This window comes from Etheostoma spectabile, chromosome 5 (assembly GCF_008692095.1).
Source record: "Etheostoma spectabile isolate EspeVRDwgs_2016 chromosome 5, UIUC_Espe_1.0, whole genome shotgun sequence".
NCBI classification, from domain to species: Eukaryota; Metazoa; Chordata; class Actinopteri; order Perciformes; family Percidae; genus Etheostoma; species Etheostoma spectabile.
This window is the reverse complement of record NC_045737.1, coordinates 12,691,176-12,708,703: the sequence shown is the minus strand read 5'-3', so window position 1 is coordinate 12,708,703 and position 17,528 is coordinate 12,691,176. Positions and strand designations below refer to the sequence as shown.

Here is a 17,528-nt window from a genome sequence, read left to right as displayed (position 1 = left end):
TCAGAAGTTTAAATTATGAGACGAGCTAACCGGTAAGAATGTGCAGTCTGGGATGAAGACCCTGCAGACATTTCACACCTGAAATCCTTTGAGATTTCCCTCCTGCAATATTTATGTTTAGAACGTATTTCAAGACAGCAGCAGTTACACTTTAAATTGGAAAAAAGGTTACACAAGTGTGAATGGAAAGTCTCGCTTCAAGAAATGTTGAGGAAAGAGAAGATTTACAAAGCAGTTTATGTCAAGGAGCTGAAAATATACAACTTCCAGTTAAATAAGAATGTATACCCACAGAGTAGTTTAAGTATCTAACTGTGAAACTGTAGTATAGCAATATTTATGGTTAAGCCAAGTATCTGTATATCTTTCAGAGATTCATCACATGATGTGTAATCATGTTTCCGGGTTTTCTTAAGAACAAACCTTTGCAACTGAAAATGATTACGAGTCCTGCACTCACAGCTCAAACAAAAAGAAATAACTCCAGTTGATTTGAAATGTTTAAAACAAGCCCCGGCAACAAATCATTAGGCTCTTATCCGTAGTCATGCTGAAGCTGTGATAATTACAGGCCGGCTGGGTGTGAAATGTTAAACACACCTGATTTACACCTGCTTAAAAGCCTCACTGCTCCGCCTGCCCACGCCTTAGCCATAAAAACAAGTTCTAAAAGGTGTAAAAATGCTTTTGAAACAAGATACGTGAACACGTAACATAAACCAAACAAGTCTCCATTTAGAAAAAGAAGATGGAAATACTCAAGTAAAGTACAAGTCAGTACTTGAGTAAGTTTTAATATAAAAAATTAAAAGAAATCAGACTTTTACATCTGGAATTTACCAATAAAACAATTAAAAACTGGTAAATACAGTACATAAACAGATGGATTCCCAGCTACACAATAGGCAGTTCAAATAAGTCAATGTCCCCTTGGCTTCTGTGTGTGTTCATTATTAATCCATCCCTCCATCCATCCGTGGTGATGCTGTGTGACTGTATTGAGGAGGCGCTCAGTGCGTTTATAAGGTGATGACCTGAGCCAATAGCCGGCGTCTCTGCTGTCCATACAGCCAACAAACAATCAATGCTGTAAATGACTGTGAGAATCAAAGGAAACAGGTTCATTTATTATTCTCTGCGTGTAAGCACTTTAACATCTGTCTTTCTGTCTTTCTGTCTGTCTGTCTGTCTGTCTGTCTGCAGATTCCCCTGCTTTTATCTGAATATTTGTCTAATATGTGTGTACATTTTATACACTTTTTATGACTTCATATGAACCAGTTCTCATTTCCAACTCGTCAAACATCGCAGCTTGGTCAGTAGCCAATAGTGTCCCTTTAGCATCTGTTTGAAACACACCTGGATTGCACAAAGGAAAGGTTAGCCTTCAGGGCTACACTTTCTTTGTGTTGGCATTCTAAACTCTGCTGGATTTCTGAGGACTGTGGTTAACTTCTCCCCAGATCTCTGCAGGGTAAATCCAGACAGCTAGCTAGACCAGTGGTTCTTAACCTTGTTGGAGGTACTGACCCCCACCAGTTTCATATGCGCATTCACCGAACCCTTCTGATGATGGCCAAGCGGGGCGTGTCATCACGAATCATATGAGTCGGGTGTGTGTCTTGACCTCCGCCGAACCCCTGAGACTGACTCACCGAACCCCTGGGGTTCGATCGAACCCAGGTTAAGAACCACTTAGCTAGACTATCTGTCCAATCTGAGTTTTCTGTTAAACGACTAAAACAACCTTTGAACGCATATTCCAAGTAAACAGGTTCCTTCACAAGGCTATTTTGCAGCGGCACCGTGGCTCTGCTCGGTGCTTATTGCACCGCCCAAGATGATTGTGATTGATTTAAAGCCATGCCAGTAAACCACAGCACATCATTCTCCCATCGTGTTTTTCTCCCATCCCAGAATGCTGTGTGGACTAGTCAGATCTTCCTCCCTGGGTGTGGAGGAGGGTCTGGCAAAGCGAGAATTGAGCGTCAGCGTCAGTTCTAGTAGACAAGACACTGCTAACCGCTACTGGCCAACAACGTGGTGGCATCAGCTGATCTGCATCAGCTGATCTGCATCAGCACATCAGCTGGTCAACTCCCCTCGCTGCTAAATGGCTACACTCAAACAGGGCGCCCTAACAAAGCTGCTTTAGTTTGCTCCTAACTGCTTGCTGCTCGCATCTATGCAACCCACCACCTTGTCGTGTATAATGTGACACTGGCTTCTATGTCATCGTTGACGCTCTGTTCATATGGGGGAATAGTTTAGCTCTGCAGTCTTAAAGTGTGTGTGCGTGACTCTCTGCTCTGTCATGGTACTCACAAAAGATCAGGGGACTCCTCTGAACAGAGCCATACTGCAAAATTTGATGGTAATTTTTTCAATGAAATTTTCTAAAGCATTTTTATCGTCTTCTACCTAGTCCGAGGCCTTGGGGAAGACCCAGGACTAGGTGGAGAGATTATATCTCCAACCTGGCCTGGGAACGCCTCGGGATCCCCCAGTCGGAGCTGGTTGATGTGGCTCGGGAAAGGGAAGTTTGGGGTCCCCTACTGGAGCTGCTGCCCCCGCGACCCGATACCGGATAAGCGGATGAAGATGCATGGATGGATGGATTTTTATTGTCTGTTTTGTTCTTGACTTTAATGGACCTGACAGAACTAATATCAACCCAAACTATCTTTTCCTAAGCTTAACTAAGTAATTTTGTTGCCTAAACCTAGAAAGATATTAGTCAGAAAGTCCTGAAGGCCAACTTCTTACTTACTTCTTACTTAATTAATAATCTACATACATACCTGGACACAAACTGCTCTTAAGTGTTTTTTTGTTTCTTTTTAATTATGCTAAAGATCTTTTTATAGCTGAAAGTTTGTTATTGTTATTTATTTTACTGTTTTTTTTCTATACTGTATTTTTTATAACCTCCTTATTCTCTATACAAATGTCTTGTAAGATGCTGGAAATGCAATTTCCTTGCGGTAGTCATCCCAAAAGGATCGATAAAGAGAAATCTAAGTCTAAGTCTTCTCACATGTGATTCGAGATGACTCAGTGAAGAGCGACAAAGTTCTCATCTGAGTCATTGGCAACTGTTTACAAAAGGGCGGCCACTTTCAAAAAAATGCCTGGCAGGTCATCTGTATAATCATGTCCACCATTGTTGTTTTCAATTATCAGTCGCGGCAGTCACACACGCTTAAATCACACCTGTAGCTGCCAGAAGCTCCTCACAGGAAGATGATTGTTCGGTACGATTCAGACACAAACACAGTACCTTTTACGTGATATGTGAGCCTGCAATTCTTGCTCGACCTTGTGATATTGCGAGAATCCAGCTAACGTGCAAGGTAAGAGGTCGGGGGCGGATGAATGAGTCAAACAAACACAGGACTTTCACCCAGGAGACCGCTGTTTGTGTGAAACCAAATAGGAACGAGAACATGTTATTCAACCATGGACACTGTACACAACAACACGGTTGGAGCCTCAAAATGCGTAGGAGACAGAAGCAACACAAATGCACGACTAAAATGATTACGTGTCAGTTAAACTTCTCATCTCCAGTCCTATGTGTATTAGTGAGAAGTGGCGCTGTCCTGAGTTGAAAGATAACCTACTTTACTATCGAGTTAATAGGTGTGTGTGTTCGTGTCGGCCGCTCTCCATTTCCTAAGGTTCAGAAACATTTTTTGACTACTTTTTTTTTTTAAAGGGCGTGCACCCCGTGAGCACCCACGGATGGAAACATAAATTGTCCGCCTATGCCTTCATCCCGCCGTCTCTGTTTATGGCAACACGTCCTCCTGTTCTTGTATATTTATGAGGACCAATGTGAGAACTTGAAAGTGAGACCTTTTTGTCCGGGCCTGGGTGTTTAATAAAGTTTTGGTTGTGGGGTTAAGGTTAAGGTTAGAATGAAGTTGGTTTTGGGTTTAATGGACTAAAAGGGAATTCTTACGTCACGGAGGGTCCTCGCAGCAGTACGACCATGTGTGTGATGTGTTATGTTCCCTGCAGCCTGTAAGGAAACTCCTGCACTCTGCTGTTGTTTAAAGCTTTTGTTACTCGCAGCCATTTGTCACTGATGTCTATTTAAACAAATCCCAGTACGTTTAACAGCCTCCTGCGTCGCCCTGCTCCACTTTACCCTGCTTTCCAGAAAGCAGGAGCATCCAAAGGTGGCCTGACACAGTAAAGTTGTCTCTTTATTGTGTTTTTTTAGATATTGTAATACATCTCTTTGCTTTATGTAAAGCATTTGGAATTGCCTATAGGTGCTGTAAAAGAAACGACCCCTTGCTGTGCTTCAAAATAAATGAATAATAATTCCAACATGTGCATAAACAACCCAGTTTTGCGGCAGTTCGTGAAATGGTGACGTTTAATGTGTTGATTTGTATACACGGACACGTTTATCTAATTTTTTTCGTGGTAATCAACACGTTTTTTTAAATTAATGTTTTACAATGGAAAGCAACTTTAGTGATCACAGCACGACTACGGTAGCGAAGTAGTATTAAAAGCCGAAAATCTGCTTAGGGAGGTTGGTGGTGGATGGGTCAAACAGCACAGGACTTTAACCCCGGAGACTGGGGATCGTCTCCCGCGTGTGATGTCTCTTTTCCCCATTGTTCTTTTCCTAAACACAACCGTCCCGTTGTTGTCCCTCGTCCCCTAAAGACAACGGATTGTCTCCCGTGTGTGACCTTTCCTTTCCCCGTTCTTCTTTCCCTAAACCCAACCTCCGTATAGATGCTTCTTCCCATTATGTGTTGACCACCACAAGAAAAAAAAATTAGATAAAGGCCGTGGACACAAATCAAGAAAATAAAAACAACGTGATCTCACGTGATTTCACAAACTGCCGTGTTGGCATAAATGTATTAAATATCAAACTTATCTATTTAACTAATGAATATTGGCCTAAGTATTGTGAATTTGAATGTTGTCATGATGCCCGTGGTTCCAAATTTGTCCCGATATGTCTTGTTTTCGATGATTTGTTTCGTGGTCAGTTTCAAACTGTGTTTTTTTTTACATAACCTTCCGTCATATTTTGAATGTAACTCAGATCATTTGTTCCACCATGTCTTCATTAACAGAACCGCCAGGGTGCCCCTCTGCTGGTGACTGCACAGCTCAAACCCGCGCCTCTGGGACCAGCAGCTGGTTCCTAGCTTGATGCTGTTCTGTCAAAGACATTGTGGCCGCGAGTGTTTATCAAATCCATCACTGTAAAATTCCATCTGCAAGACAAACGGCCAAATATAACATGTTGTTTAGTTCAACCGCTAGAAAATGTTGCAAACACTGCCAGGCTTCCGGCTTCACTGCACAGCTCCGGCTGTCATTTCTTTTCCATCTGACAAAACCTTTTTTTTTTTTGTTACAGCTTCGGTTTCTTAAAGCTCCATAATTTATGTCCAAAATATCCTCAGTTTGTGCGGGACAGATGTCCCTTTCGTCCTTTTATGTTCACACACTGAGACCACACATCATACGAGCTGCAGCTCCCGGAGGAGCAGCTGAGGCTTCGGTGTTCAAAAGAACTTCAGCGATGGGTTTTAACATGTTGGAATCTTCCCTAGGGCTGCAACTGATGATTGTTTGCATTATTGATTAATCTCCCGGTTATTTTCTCTGGTGAATTTTCTTAAAGTCCAAATTGTTGTCTTGTTTTGTTTGTGCAATACTCCAAAACCCAAATATATTCAGTTTAGGAAAGCTGCAAATGGCCACCAACAGTGGAACCAGTTTGCCATTTTGGCTTGAAAAATTCAACGATGAATCAATTCTCAAAATAGTTTTGGATTCATTTTCTCTTGTTTCAACTCTAATCCCCACAAAACCTCATTTTATTTGGGACCTGTCTGTCTTTCTGGTCACAAACAGCATTTTCTATTGTCTTAAAAAGTGTCTTTAAAATATTTACCGTGTTAAGATGCTTCTTTGTCAATACTTTTCCTCTCTGGAGTGTACAACATTAAAAACTCTCACTGTGCTCACAAACGTTTTTCAAAATGACTGAAATTTAATTTTAATTCCTGTGCAGATCCGAAGTTTCCAAAGACACAAAATGGAGAAAGACCATTTCTTCATAAATGCGTCAAATTCTAAGAATTCTTAAATTGGTATTTTAGGGTACCCTGTTACCACTGAAACGATTTTGGAAACATTATTTTAAGTTGCAAAAAGTTCTGTACTGTTGCTTTAAGGTTACTTTTGGGGGCATTTTCCCTTTCCCCGATTGGACAGTTGAAGGTGAATAGGGAGATAGGAAACCAGGTGAGAGAGAGGAAGATGTGACACGCAACAAGGGACTTGGCTAATTTTAATACAGTAAGATAGTGTGAAAATCAAAAATTATTTTAGTTAACTTCAGGTCTAACAAAGAAGTCACTGAATGACAGGAAGTAGAAGGAAACTAATCAGTTACGTGAAGTTTTTCAGTGAAACTGAAGTGGAGGATATCTAATCTGTCTCTCTCTGCCTCTTCACATTAACAAGAACCAGAAGAATGAAGGTAAGACACACACACACACACACCCACACACCCACACACACGCACACACGCACACACACGTGTTTTTAAGAGGGTAGATTACAGCTCGCTCTCTCAGTCATCGATCTCTGCTGTCAGTGCTTCACTTACTGCTCTGTCACTGTCTACACACATGCCCGCATTCACACTTCAATGAAATCTGAAAGAAATCTAAAGGAAAAACAAATCTTACTTTACCCCAGCCAAGACGTTTGTATTTATTGCTCTTCGACATTATGAAACATCAAAGATGCAGCTAATTGTTAACTTCATCACTGCAGCTTACCTCCAAACTGGCTCACACACAGTAGGTGAGACCTTTCTCTGATCATTCTGTGCCCATATATGTCTAAGGAAAACATGTGGACACATAAAATATAAAATAGGGCCGGTATATTAGCATCTAGCATTTGACAAACAGCATTTATTTAACCTTTAATGTGGATGGTTCTATACAACGCTCTTCACAAGTATTATAAATGATCAGTTCACTACTTTCATTGAATTTGGATGTTTTATTCAATTGTATGGCATTTGAAAAGGAAAATGATAAAAAGAATGTTGAAAAAAGTGACAAATATCTTGGAAAAAGCTTCAAAAATGTCAGAAAAAGTGACAAGAACGGAAAAAAAAGTAGAGAGGAAAAGCATCAGCATCAAAAGGGAAAAAAGTGCTGAAAAATACAACCAAAACATTGAAAAACGGAAAAAAACAAGTGTCATGGTCGACTGGGAAGACAACACAAGGGTTAAACGAATGTGTTCTTTAAAGAGTAAAAGGAATCCATTGCTTGATACACTGACAAGAAAGAAAAAAAACATTCTTAAACCACTCTTTCAGAATAATCCACCTCTCCTCTGTTCATTTTCAAATACTGTTTAAACCAAAATATGAGTAAACACTGGTTCAATTTTAAATCTAGCTGTTTATCTTTGTCGTACACAACTATGTGTGCTTATGTTGGCCATGAGCAACAAACAGAGCCATTTATCAAGGCTACAGGGCGATGGGTTTGATCTTTAAAGGAATAGTTGAGGCTTATTCCTTCCTAGTGGAGAGGGCGACAGATGAAAAGAATTACGGTACAGATCCATTTTTGCGACATGACTGAAGCGTGGTGTCGTGATGTCATATATCCACGGTTGATGCCCCACGCCCCTGACTTGCAGCTAATTGGACGAACGTGTCACGTAGGTCTGGTTGCTCGAGAATTTCAAACCACTGTCATGGCGGCTTGGATGGAATACAATGTCATATTTTACAAAAAACTGTTTTCTAAAACGTGTGTGAAAACATCTTAACCCTCATGTTGTCCTCGGGTCAAATGGACCCGTTTTCCTATATCAATGTTCTTTTTAATTACCCAAAATAACATGATAGATTCTCCACAATGCTCTTTGGCAAGTACACATCTCTACTTTCATTAATTCTGAGGTGTCTTATTCAATTTTATAGCATTTGAAAAAAAAATGTAAGTGGTGTTGAAAATAGTATTGAGTAAAAGCTGACATGCTGTGTGGTCACATAGGCCGATGCATTCTCATGAGATATTGTGATATTGTACGAAAATGTATGCACACCAAAGCGTATGATATCCAATGAAATTGGCAATGGCTACAAGCTCCAGGACGCCGAGAACTTAGGGCAAAGCACTGCGAGCTGCCGCTCATTTTGACGGACCTTACGGTTAAATTTAGTCCACAAAATATGAGCATTTTGCCACGACGAAAGTTAAGATTAGGCACCAAAACAACTAGATTAAGAAAAAAATTGTGGTATGGATTAAAACACTCCTAAGGAACATAAATGGGTGAAAGGCTTTAGTTTTCTGCGGGAAGCAAACTCCACTCTCTGGCTTGAAAGTGCTGTGTGTGAACGGCCACCCACCCATCCATTCACAATGGACTGCAGAACGAGTAGGCGTTTACTGCAAGCACATTTTGCTGATAATACTTAAATTTAAGCAGGATTTTAAATGCAGGATATTTTTCGTATTTAGTATTTTTTGATCTTGTCGTATTGGTACAGAATACAACAAAGAAATACTTTGGTCCCGACACTTCAGAGTATTTCTCTCATTTCCAAAGGCTCACATAAAATTTAGAGCTTTGAAGTGAGAATATTTGGTAGTTTTACATTTTTCGCGCTGAACACATATTTCTGAGTGACAGCTGTTGGGGAGCGATCTGCAAAACCTCAACCAACAGCTGCGTGTGTGTGTGTCTATGTGTGTGTGTGATACAGAAAGTGTGTCTGAAATACGGAGTTTTAAACCTTTTGACCTTATTACAGAGAGTAAAATCTTCTCTCCTTGTCTGGACTGAGCAGACGCCACAGAGATACCGTGGTGTGTGTGTGTGTGGGTGGGTGTGGGTGTGTGTGTGTGTGTGTGTGTGTGTGTGCACATTTTCAGACAGGAATGTGGTTCAGTTATCAGTTAAAAACACTTAACTGCAGCTCTGAAGCAACACTGGCATGTAAATGGCTGCTTTGCCATCAGAGGATGATGTGTGTGTGTCAAAAAGTCACTAATGCAGCAGTGAGTTATCATGTCGGAAGGTGTTACGACACTTTCTCTCTCACTTACACACACACGCACACACACACACACACACACACACACACACACACACACACACACACACACACACACACACACACACACACACACACACACACACACACACACACACACACACACACACACACACACACACACACAAAGCTTTTCGCCCCCTGAGAGTATGCTGAGATACAAATTGTAAAAAATATTCACTTTACACATTATGGAGTGTTTGTTCCAACATCTGATGGTTTTTAAACCGACATCTATAACCATCTTTTAATCCAAGTGATTTATGGATGAATTTCTGTAATAGGTTGTAGTTGTTTTAACTGACAGTTTGTTGCTTCTTGCGGAGCGTCACACACACTGCTGATACAAAGTACATGTGTGCAACAGCAGCTACAGTTGTGGCACTGAGAGCAGATAAACTGAGGATTTAGATGTCCCACCATACCTGCCCACTCATTTAATTAGTCAATTTACCGGTGAGCAGTTTTCCTAATGAGGAACTTAACACCAAACTAAGGGTGTTGCCCTGGATGAAAACCCAGGGCAACATTTTCCAAAATGATGTTAAAATGGTGTCTATCTCTGATCTCTGAGATTTAAGAAGTCAACTTTTTTTTAAGCTTTTCTATTTGCCACTACCTTTTCTGAGGTCATTAAAAGACGTTACTGTCTTATACTTCTGCGCTTCTTAAATCCTTCAATTCTACTGTATTTTTTCTTAATTTATTTTTTCTTTTAGAAATTGTCTTATTTTCTGTTATGATTTATTTAGTCTACCTCTGCCAGACCTTCCTCCACAGTGCTGCGAAGGAGGGGCTGGCAAGTCCACACAGCATTCTGGGATGGGATAAACATGCTCTGGTTTATTGGTATTTCTTTAAACCAATCATGATCGTGACACTGCAAAATAGTCTCAGGAAGAAACTTGTTTTGGTGGAACATGTGTGCGTAGGGAGGCCAGCCTTTGGAATTAGTGTCAAGTGTGTGATGACAATTTTAATTTTCAACAATTTTAACATGTGTTTCAATTAAATTGTACATATGTCAATAAACTTGCCATGCCGAAAAGCGCTGCATTCAAGAGCCACTGTATAGGGTTGGAAAATAAAATTCCTAGAACTAATAATAAGCATACATGGATGCTTTAAAAAGGTTAATGCATATTTAGGATGTTCTTGCAATAAAAAAGGTCTCTGTTAAGCAATCAACTCTTAAATGTCAGATGTCGGAGCTTCACACCAGCACACGAATGCACCACTTCAAGTGTTTTACCATCCAACAGTATCAGCTTTGACAAATAAAACTAAGAAGTAGGTACGCTAGGTGAGCAGAGATATAGGACGGTGTGCCATAGCTCCTCAGCCTGAACAATAAGCTGTTTCAGTAACCAATCAGTATCTGGAAACAGTATCAGAAAAAGTTCTTCTTCTCTTTCTCTACACAACACACAATTGTCTACTTCTTCTTCTTTTCCAGTCCAAATCTTGTAAAACTGTTCCTGAGAGCCGATCAATGCTCGTACGCTTCTGTTCTACAGCTAATCAATGAAACTCCACTAATTCTGTAATCTGCTCTCTTCATCGGCCTCCTCCTCCTTATCTCACCATGTCTCCACCTCACTCCCTCCACTTTCTACCTTCCTCCTTTTCCTAATCTTAGCGTGTCTCGTCCTCCTCCCGCGGGTGATGGACAAATTAGTGTGAACACTTCATAAACAAGGACTTTAACTCTGAGGTAACGGACTCTGCAACAAAGGCGGGTTATTTCAGGCTGAATGCCAATCATCTGAGACCTATAAAAGTTCTTTGTAAACAGCACTTTTATGGCGTCAGGATGGTGTCATATCTTGCGAGCGCCAATTAAGCAAACAATACTTATTTTTGACACGTTCACTGGCGATCACACATTAACGTTGAACGTTACATCATGCACCACGTCATGAAACTTTATTTCTGTTTCTGGAATGCTCCAACTGGCTACCATGTTAGCTAAGGCTAACGTTGGTTCTAAGGTTGCGGCATGGATTCATACATTGGCAAGGATTTTTCAAAACAAAAGCGTCGCACATATCCCAACGACAGAACAAATAAGAGGCACTTATACATCCTTTAATTACGATGCTATCTCACACTCCATTGTTGATAAAGACAAAGAAAAACCCTTCTTTGGCCGGCAAAACCAACTCTGGGCTTCCTGAGCGCTAGCTGTCAATCGTGGTAAACTAATGGTGTGTGTCCATTTTCAGAAAGAGTGTTTTCCCCGCTTCCCATTCATTTCAATGGGAACAGCTGTGCAATGCATTCTGGTAGCGTTGCAGGGACTTGCTCCCCATTTGCATATAGTTGAATCCAGCCAACTTTACGCACATGAGGAACAGCCTCTCAAAAGCTAACAGAAATATTTTTAACTGACCACTGTTCATCTGAAATGAAGACTGCTGCTCCTATTTCCCGCTTATAATGTTTTCAGAAACTATTTTTGTAAAATAAAAAAGTTTTATATTTTGGGGGGGGGAATCATTATATTTTCTGTTTTATCAAAGCAGTTATTTATAAAGAATCTAAATATGAACTCTATATAATCAACTAAACTCAAACTAAAATACCTTTGTCTCTAGTGGGAAATTAAGAAATTGTTGACCAGTAAAATAACAGCGCCAACATGACCCGATAATCATGGGATAATTACCTAAACTGCAGAAGCATCTGTCAGAAAAACTTCAAGCATAATATAATACTTTAAAGGGAACACCATTAAACATGTGCAAATTCGCCATGGTTGAGACCTTGTACGTGCAGGCATTTACACACACGCGCTCACACACACACACACACACACACACACACACACACACACACACACACACACTCAAACACACATACACGCACACACTTGACCTTCCAACCTCCTGGGGGCGAAAACTGAGGCCACCAAACTGTGTGGAATTACATTGACGAACTATGAAGCTGCTGTTTGCAGAAGACATACAGTAATACTGTTTCCTTTTTAGGTCTCCATAGGAACCAATGGGCTCTGAGCTGAGAGCTACAGATAGGAAGTCAGAAGGTACTGAGAGACTGACTAACATGTTGTTGGTTTTGGTCTTTTTTATGGAATTTGCTGATGATGAAGAAAAACAAAGAATCGCACCAGCCTTATCCTTTATATCCTTTATGTGTATTTAAAATCTCTTCAAATCCTCCTGGCCTGCTTTAAGTTAAATCCAAATGTCAAGCTTTATTTCCTTTTTTTCCCTCTTTAATTTCGAAATCTTTATCGTTTCTCCTCTTTTCTCTCCCCCTCAGTGTCCTAACGGAGAGAAACATCCATCTGATGTTAAATGTTCGCTAACCACATAATGTGTTCATAGCCGACTTGCCATGTGAAATAAAGACTGACTGCTCCTCATTCATCCCGTCTATGACACGCTTGTATTTAGTCCGACAAATCTTTCATTTTTCTTAATCACAACCTGTCATTTTCAGCAGTAAGCCTCATAAACCTGCTGCCATCACCGCCGCTGTTGTGCCCAAGAGCAACAGTCTGGACCTCCATACATCCAGAGAGAACCTTGTCACCATGTGAAACTGTGTTTTTAGCGAGCAGAGAGCCGACTCATAAATCAGAGGGTAATAATCGAGAGATGGATAATATTTTGATAACCAACCCTGATTCACCTCGAGTCAACAGTCTGACTGCTGCTGCTTTCTCATAGTGCTGGGCGGTATACCGGCTCACACCGAATAACGGGGAACATTTTCATTATGATATAAATTTAAATAAATCATATCAAATAAATGTATTTATTTTTTATTATATAATTTAATTACTGTTAAACTAGTAGAACATGACACAGAATAATTTTTGGAAGTTTTTCGGTTTTAAAGAATTGTAAAACTGTACTCGTCGCGTTAACATTTCTCGGCTGTGCTAACAATAAAAGAGAATTCCGGTCGATTCCAGGTACCAACTCCTACAGGACAGAGGTACCAACTCCTAGAACTGAGGTACCATCTCCAAGAACTGAGGTACCAACTCCTACAGGACTGAGGTACCAACTCCTACAGGACTGAGGTACCAACTCCTGAGACTGAGGAACCAACAGCTACAGGACTAAGGTACCAACTCCTAGGACTAAGGTACCAACTCCTAGGACTAAGGTACCAACTTCTACAGGACTAAGGTACCAACTCCTACAGGACTGAGGTACCAACTCCTAAGACTGAGGTACCAACTCCTGAGACTGAGGAACCAACAGCTACAGGACTAAGGTACCAACTCCTAGGACTAAGGTACCAACTCCTAGGACTAAGGTACCAACTCCTACAGGACTGAGGTACCACCTCCTAGGACTAAGGTACCAACTCCTAGGACTAAGGTACCAACTCCTACAGGACTGAGGTACCAACTCCTACAGGACTGAGGTACCAACTCCTACAGGACTGAGGTATCAACTCCTACAGTACTGAGGTACCAACTCCTACAGGACTGAGGTACCAACTCCTACAGGAGGAGGAGGTCACAGAGGGGAGAAGAAACAGTAAAAATGTTCATGTTTAAGAAAATGGAATCAGTGAAGTTTGACTTCTTTTTCATAAGAAATTACCCTGAACCAAATAATCTATTATTAAATTGTTGGCGATTACTTTAATAATTAATTAATGGATTCATATTTGCAGCTTTAAAGCTGTTAGAAGATGACCAACATACAGAGAAGGTTTCAAAGCTCAGACATGAAGATAACATTGAGAGTTCATACTGCAGCTCATCGCAACGTGTGAAGAGAACAGACAGCGACACAGGAGAGGAAACAACCAGCGGCTCTAACACTGTGTGAAAACACACTGACTTATGAAGAGACTACACACTTATACACAAACACACTCTGTTATTCCAACATGAAAGTCCTGAGGGAACTCCCCAATCTTTGTTCTTGAACCTCCCGTGGTTACCATGCCTACAGGGTAATGTCACACAGAGTGGAGAAATGAACTGAGTTAACCTGACTCACCGAGTGGGTTTAACCAAACAGCGCCGTCGGTGAGTGGTGGTTTATGGTGGCCGAAGTCCGAATTTCAAGTTACATGATCTACTGGGAGCCAGAAAGAGGTTTTTTTCATTTAAACCCCAGAACAGGGTCTCTGGTTCACCTTGGTTCCAGGTCCGGTCCAACTATAGTTCTGATCTGTGTGTTTTGATTGGACAAAACAGATGCACATTGTGGGTTCAAATGGTTAACCCATAACCCTAATTGTACGTGTCTATTGTCAGCGTCATTTCCACGCTTCACCTTCATTTCTAATCCCTAGAATCTGCTACTTTGTGACCGAAAATGTGTGTTTTTAAAGATTATTTTTTTGGGGCTTTTCCCTTTATAATAGTAGAGACATGAAAGGGGAAGAGAGATGGTCTTCCCACATTTCTCACACAGCAAAGGGCCACAGGTCAGCATTGAACCCAGGCCAACATGGGGCGAACACTCTCACTGGGTGAGCTAGAGGTCGCCCCAAGAAATAATGTTTGTTGCAATCACTTTCATCACTACATTGTAGACGTGACAGGACTTTTTTTTGAATATCTTCACATTAACAGCTTTTTAACACTGTATCATGAGCCGTGAGCTCTCAAGACTCTTCAGATGAACTTGAAAGCCACTAAGCTGCTGCAGTACATCAATGCGGTCGTCACTGCTTTTATTCCAAAATTCCATCGATAAAAACTCAAACGCCTCACTGCAATCAAAGCAACAGGCAACCAAAACATATAATTCAACATAAAAACCTTTTGATAATCAAACGGATGATGTCAGTGGCCCTTTTATAAAACCCAGATTACAGACAGTTACGCAAACATTAAATAATGACATCAGTTGAGAAAACATTACAGAGTCTTTACGGGACGCTGTGACCACAAACTACTGAAAACACAAAGTCAATGGGAATTCTGCTGGGAATACAGCGGGAATACGACGATGGACGGACAGACAAACACAAACCGACCGACGGCCGAGTTAAGACGGACAACAGTGTTTCACTTACAAGAAGCAGACAAAGAAAATACATTTTAAGATGTTAAAAGCCAAGATACCAACAGGGATTTGGGATTTTTCTGAATCCTCAGGAGTCCCATCAAACTAAAAAAATATTTAGCCTCAAACTGTGCAGCTGAAGTTTTCCATTCTTTCTGATGTTTGGGGCTGTTTTCACTGACTCCGCACTGACAGCTTGTCCCGTCTCAGATCTGTCCAAAAGAAAACTCCCGTAAAAGAAAAAAAACCTTCAGAGGACGAGGTCAGAGCTGTGACTTCAGGATGTTTCTCCTGTTTGTACTGCACATTCTTTTCAATCAGGATGGCCTCGAGGTTTCGGACCGGGAGGTCACCCGTTCGAATACTCGGGAAACTGCCTTCCTTTCCCTCAGCAAGAACGGTCAGACACAAGGGGAAATATTCAAAGGGGAAATATTCCCTGTAATGTGACTCAATAACTGCACACATCTCAGGTTCTGGTACTTAACTGGAGGACAGCATTTCCTCTTTGGAAGACTTTCTTTCCAACACATTCTCACTCTTGGTGACACCTGGTCAGGTGCCTTTAGTGTTGTTAATGATGCTAAAAGTCTTCTTAAGCTTCATATCTAAACAACACGTGTTAGAAGGAAATATTACATTTCGTACTTTATTTATCTCATGGCTGGAGTTACTGGTTGCTATGGAAATTCAGTTTTTGTATACAGCTGCCTGCGTCCATCCAGACAACACCATTTTTCTTTCAAAACTAAAAGACAAATCGTCTTCATTACTATGCACGGCCATTCTGAATAAAGCAGGTGTATAGTGTGTGGAAGAGCTGTGCACCGTGATTTAATTTGAAAAAATGTCTGTAGAGCAAAACAAGACCTATTTGAGTTAATAAAAATGTGGGTGGTAATTCAGACTAATTCAGACTTTGGAATCAAACTTTTCCAGTCAAACAAGTTTCTGGTTCTTTAAATGAGAATGATCGGTTACTTGGCAGATTCAAAATGTAAAAAGGTGGTAAACCATCTCTAGGAGGGTAAGATACCTTCTACTTTTCTTCTCGAATTATTTACTTCTTTTGTCCCTCTTTCCTTCCAATTTTTCTTTCCTGCCTCTGATGCTTTCCTTTACTCCCCGTTTCCTTCTATAACTAATCTGAAAGCACATACACATTCTATACTTTCTTTCTGATAGTTGAGTACATTTAATTGCACATTTGAAAAATTGAACTTAGGACCAGGCGTATTTTAAATTGTGGGTATTTGCTACTTTTATATAAGTTTCAGTGAATAAACCTATTTCCATCATTGCTTTTCTTTTTACATTTGTTTGACTGCAAAATATTCTTATACTTAAAGCTATAGTGCGTAGTTTCTGTCTTCCCCCATGAGGAATATTTAGTAATGTTTATAAAAGTATTTGTGTGAGCATCCCACCTTCTGGCAGGTGAGAAATAATAAAGTAAAAAAAATGGAATTGCCTGAAGAAGACCCAGTAGGGTAGAAACTTTGCCTTTATCTTTAATTATGGGGGCTTAAGCAGTGTTCCGGACATTGCATCTTTTTCATTTGAATATTAAGTAATGACAACAAAACTGTCAGCAGGTCCACATGATGCGAGCCCTTTTCATGATCGCGCACAGCCCCCCCCCCTCCATGCAGTTGCTTGCTGCAAATGACAGAAACAGTGAAAAAAAGCTAGACAACACAGACTAGGTTGTGTCCAAAACAAATAAAAAATATTTTTGTGTTACAAATGATATTCAGTAAATCAGAAAAAAAGCATGGAAATCTTTAGAAAAACTGGAACCGGAAAAAGAAATTTCTGTCCATTTATTTCCTGCCAGTTGATTACCTGATTAATCAACTAACTAGGCTACTTTAGCACTACTACTTTATCTATCAAGCATTCTATTGAAAATGTGCTTTAAAGGATGCTTTCTCCACGGTCCTACATCAGACCTCATGTATGGGGTTAAAAATCTCCAAACATATTATAGATATTAAAATAATATAAGTGTCAACATCTCTTTGTCACGTGTACAGGAACAGTGAGCGAGGAAGTTCTGGAGAATTATTCCTCCATGAACTCAAACACTGAGCTCGGCCTCGTGGGAGATCGATGTGTCGAGGCGTGAAATACCACGTTACAAAAGAATCCTCCTCTGTTCCACCCAGACGTAACTGCAAGTGTCTTAATTAAAACTGGCCCTTCCCAGACACCATAGACAACACGACACAAGCTCCCTGATTGGCTATAGGATAAATATCTCTTCCAGTTTTGGGGAACGTCAATAAGTGAGTTTAACAACCAGTGAGTTTTAATGGGATCTGCGTGTGAAGCTTCTTCATCAATAGGCCTAATGACCAGTTTAAGCCCGGCAGCCG

The 17,528-nt window shown here is 40.6% G+C and overlaps 1 protein-coding gene and 1 long non-coding RNA gene across 2 annotated transcripts in view; both read right to left on the bottom strand.

Annotated features, from left to right (window-relative positions):
- The window catches only part of prdm6 (PR domain containing 6), a 114,270-nt gene that overhangs the window by 81,766 nt on the left and 14,976 nt on the right, over positions 1–17,528 (bottom strand). The window lies entirely within an intron of this gene.
- On the bottom strand, positions 2,009–11,568 carry LOC116689430 (uncharacterized). The gene is made up of 3 exons (XR_004331986.1): positions 11,558–11,568; positions 11,282–11,285; positions 2,009–2,176 (listed from the first exon to the last, which is right to left on the bottom strand). It is a non-coding gene; the product is annotated as an uncharacterized LOC116689430 (long non-coding RNA).